The 4,786-nt window shown below is 48.9% G+C and overlaps 1 long non-coding RNA gene across 1 annotated transcript; it reads right to left on the bottom strand.

Moving 5' to 3' along the window:
• Positions 1 to 775: 775 nt before the first annotated feature.
• On the bottom strand, positions 776 to 2,728 carry LOC137471047 (uncharacterized). Its single transcript, XR_010997372.1, has 3 exons — positions 2,595 to 2,728; positions 2,124 to 2,420; positions 776 to 1,321 (listed from the first exon to the last, which is right to left on the bottom strand). It is a non-coding gene; the product is annotated as an uncharacterized lncRNA (long non-coding RNA).
• Between the last annotated feature and the right edge of the window lie 2,058 nt (positions 2,729 to 4,786).

Raw genomic sequence — 4,786 nt, 5'->3', positions numbered from 1 at the left:
ATAACTTTCACAGGTTCCATAAGTACTAGATATTGTGAAGTCTCTTCCGCACCCAAAATAGGACATCCAAATTTCACTGGCACTCCGTGAATGGACAGCTTGTTAAAAGAAAATTGGATAATAAAACAGTAGCATTTGATTCAGCCCTCACCCTTCCAAAGGCTTCTAAATTGTTCTTAGCCCAGTATTCTCCTTGCAGGTTAATAGGAGATGATTTGGACATGGTTGTGTTGAAACAGAGCCCCACATGTGGCCAACCCTTTGATTTGGGGCACTGAACCCTGGAAGGGGGCTGAGCACTTGGGAATGCCAGAAGTGGGTGCTCCCCCTTCCTGCAAAGCAAAGGAGGGCTCTTGCCTGACACCCTGCTGTGTGTGTGGGTGTGTGTGAGTGTGTGTGTGCTGCCTCCAGACGCTGCTGGCATGTGTCTGATGCATGGGCTCTGTGCATCCCAGAAGTGCATCCCAGAAGTGGGATGCACAGAGCCCATGCATCAGACACATGCCAGCAGCGTCTGGAGGCAGCACACACACACTCACGCACATACACACACACCCACACACACACCCACACACACACACCATCTTGCTTGCTGCTTATGTTTGAAATGTCTGGGTTGCTAATAATACACTTAAATGAGGTATCCAATGGCCACTGGGTGACTAAATAATATGAGTGAGAACTTATTTATTTATTCCTCCTCCTGCAGCTCTTTCTCCTAAGAGTTACCACACTCCAGCAGTGAGGAGAAACCAGGAATTTTGGCAGTGGGAAGGAGTCTCTTTATCTAGGAAAATAGAGCAACTTTAATTCAGATGGAAATGTTTTCATGCACCAAGCTGGAGGCAGAGTGTGGATGCTCCTTGGTGCATGGCACCCACGGCTGTGCAGAGCTGTGCCTCTCTCATGCTCTACTCTTGTGTTGCCACTGCTTTTCTGGGAATCATGCCCACCACTGGGGCGTGGGAGCAGGCAGGTTCCTGTAGCCACCACCAGGACTGACTGCACAGACTTTCAGTCTGCAATGGCACTGCAGCCATTCATATTGCATCCCTCCAAAATGCCTTTCTCCACAAATACCTACAAAAGAGCACTGGGTGGCTCGGGATGTTTGCAGACCATTTCTTGGTTTGCAATTTGTTCCTTCAAGATCTGAAGTGGTGGGCTGGGGCAGCTTCACACCCTGTTGGCCACCTCAGCACGGAGCTCAGGAGCTGTGGTGGTGACACTGGGTGACTGGGTGTAGATCATGCAAAGGACTTCCAGCATCTGATTTATGCTGCACAATCGCTTTCATTTTGCATTTCAGTCAGCTTGGACACTGAGGAGAGAGAAACAAGAGATTAAGAATCACAGGCTGTCATCATCCTTCTCCTCCCACTGCCATTGCCCTGGTGCAAAGCTCCTATAAAAAACATCCAGACTACCTTTGGGAGCAGAAGCCTCTCTGCTACTGCCATCAGACCTTTTTATGTGCTACCTCCTACTATCGTGCTTGCACAAAAATCTGCACTGAACACAGGTGGAAAGAAACATTTGCTCTCAACCAGTGCGGCAGCAGATGTCAGTGTGTGGACTACATATTGCCCAACTCCTTTTCTCATGCATTCCTAGTTTGGGTGCTGCACGCTTCTCCTTTGCATTCAACATGTCCTGCAAGGGGCTCTGAGTGGAAAAGCCCTGCACAAGACAAATTCCCAGGCAACTGCAGAAATTTAGATTCATCATCCTGAGGAACTTTTTAATATGCACAGCAATGCTGGTCAGCACAGTGGCTATGAAGTGCCAGCCAACTCTGCCAACACTTGTGGCGGCACAAGCGAGGGGCAGCAAACTGTGGCCAGGGGAGGGTGGGCTTCAGCCTGGAAGCCCATCTTCTGTGAACCTATGTCTTCTGGCTCCTTGACTCTGAGTGATCACTGAACAACACAGCCCCCTCTTTGTTTTGACAGTCTAAATCCCTATAAACAGAGCACTTGTTCTTTTTTCTTTAACATCCTTTGTGGTTTCATGAAAACGCCGGATGCTGCAGAAGCTGAAGTATGAAAGGTTCCTCTCTCTATCCTGTCCTCCCTGTCCAGCAACCACACTAAAAAGAAACCAAAGAAAGTGCTTGCGAATACCTGAACTGACAGCCCTGGTGACAGAAAGCTCTCCAGTTATTCACAGCCCAAATCGAGCCCAGGCAGCAGCTGTGCAAGTTTCCAAGCTAGCCCCTGCCAGCGCCGATGGAGGCTGACCCAAAGGGCCCCACCTCACCACTCACTCTTCTCTCTTTCTAGCCCTTGGCAGCTTGGTGGGGGTGCAGCCATGAGCCAATGTTGGGGGGGGTCACAGCTGCAGCTACCCCAGTCATGAGACTGGGGAGAAGGAATCATCATCTTCTCACAAACATTTCCAAGCCAATGCTGCAAGCAGTTCTGTGGGTGAGAGTTAAAGCTTTTCATAGCTGAAACCTTGGGTTCCTGTTTACCAAACATTTGTTCAGTCTTTATGCATTTGAGTGAATGAGGAAATGAACCACAAAGCTGGGCACAAATGCCAAAACCTTGCTTAAATACATAAATCACCCTCGTGTCACTTTCTGTGCCTACTTCAGTCTTGAAAAACGAATCCTTCTCCTTAGATTTGTTGTTTGTCATGAGCTCCTGACACTTCCTGGTTCACCACCCAGCCACCGTGAGCACAGCCTCTGCTTTCCTGGAAGCTCCATCCTTGCCTTCACAAAGGCAGGAGCGAGTTGCTAGAAAGCCATGCTCTCTCCTCCCTGCCCAGTGCTCCCACTGCTGGTCCCACCCTAGGCATGGCACTCACTCCCTGGAGCAGTAAAGGGAGAAAGACCTAAATCCTTTTCAGTCTAAAGGCTGGGCTTACTGCCATCCTGACCCAGTCCCACACCCTCTAAATAAGCTCCCAGACCTCAAATTCTCTTTAACTGAAGAGGTGATCCTTTCACCATCCTAGACCTGTTTGTTACACCCAGTTCAATCTCCTTGCTCATCAGTTCCTCCAGCACCTTACTCTTTCCCTCATAGAAGCAACCTTTTCAGCTATCTCTTTTTAGTACCTTTGTGGTCAGAGCTGAGCAAACCCCCTGAAACCCAGAAAAAGCTCACAGAGACAGATAACCCCAAACAGGCAAGAGGGAACAGACTGTGCAGTTGGGTATAACAGAGAAGAGAGGCCACTCTGCTCATGCTGCAGCCACCCAGGCTCAGCTTCTGAATGCCATGTGGTGCTGCAAAGCCACAAGGGCACTGGCCCCACTGCAGCCAGGGGGAGTTATCTGGGGACAGCATCTCTGTTCCACCTGATACAGCTTTCCCTGCATGTCTAGATGAGGGACAGTCATAAGACAAACAATCCTGGCTATTTTCTCAAGCTGATAGCACACAAGCAGGGAGAAAGAACACAGCTGTTCAGCTTCCAGCAGTTCTCAGCCCCAGGAGGTCAGACCCTCCCTCTCAGGGAGAGAGCAGACTTTCAGCTGTCTCTGGCCACTGTTCCCTCTCCCTCAAAGCCCTGTTGCCTCTTTTTTGTCTCTGCACAGCCTCCTTGCCTCCTGAGAGCACCACTGGTCCATCTCCCATACAAGTTCAAGAATGAAATACACCCACTAGGTGAGGAGAAGGGACTTGCCAGGGCAGAGGACTATATCCAAGGTAGTGGCAGGTAGGCGAGAGGGATCTTCCAAAGATTATGACACCCAGCACCCACTTCACCTTCACACCTCTTCCCCGGGGTGTAGGGGCATTGAAACTCCCTCTGCCTGCAGCACACCTGAGGTTTTCATCCCTCTGCTATGAGTGACTTATCCTTCAGTTGAAATTCAAGCTGGGTTATCAGACATGCTTTAAAAATTCAGGATGATACTTGATGCTCCTTGAATTCATCAGTGGACAGTTATGGTTTGGGTAGACATTTTCATTCTTTATTTTCTGCTTTCTCACCCCACAGAGTGCTTTGCAACTTACACATTCATCTTACTTAGGAAAGGAAAATGCCCAGCACAACTCCACACCATGCTGTATGCCTAGAAATCCCCAGAGGATACTTATATCTCCCCTTATCATATTATGTTGCTGTCCTTGGCCCAGGTGGGATTTCCTATCAGGCTCAGCAGAGTAATGCTGTGGTTGCTCACACAGGAGCTCCAGGCCCCCTCTCTGCTAGCACTTACCCACCCAGGCTGAAGTCTTTCAGGCCAGTAGTGTGGCTGTGCCCTCCCCAGTCACCTGGAAGAGTCACTGGAAGGTACCTGATCTGCATGATCCTATGTACACCACTTCTATCATAGGCTACACCACTGAAATCCAGAAGGATTTGGTCCAAAGCATTAAGTGACCCTATTGCCTCATGCATTAGTAAATACAGTAAAGAGGATGAGATGGTTTGCTGATGAGCACAGTGTGCAAGGTCCATGTCCTTGAGATTTGCACACAAATGTTCCCTTCCATAACTATTTCTTAGTTATTTTCTTAATCAGTGTCAAGATTAGGATTAGTTTATGCCCTGCCTCTGAGCAGGATTCTTGCACTGCAAGTATGTGCTGTGTCCTGCTGGTCACCAGAGAACAAGAGCGCTTTGCAGCCACAACAAGCAAATAACAGTGATGCTTTTTAATAGGCAGCACATTTAAATGCAGTAACCACCCGCAGAGAAAAGCAATACGTGCTACATCCTCCCTTTCCAGCACTGGAAGAGAAAAACAGTTGTAACAATCGGCACGCAGAAGTGACAACCCACTCGTCGCTCAGTAAGTCTGGCTTTGTGGGAAGGATCCCCC

Source organism: Anomalospiza imberbis, chromosome 3 (genome assembly GCF_031753505.1).
Source record: "Anomalospiza imberbis isolate Cuckoo-Finch-1a 21T00152 chromosome 3, ASM3175350v1, whole genome shotgun sequence".
Classification (NCBI taxonomy): Eukaryota; Metazoa; Chordata; class Aves; order Passeriformes; family Viduidae; genus Anomalospiza; species Anomalospiza imberbis.
The sequence above is the reverse complement of the archived record's forward strand: the minus strand, read 5'-3'. Positions and strand labels throughout refer to the sequence as shown.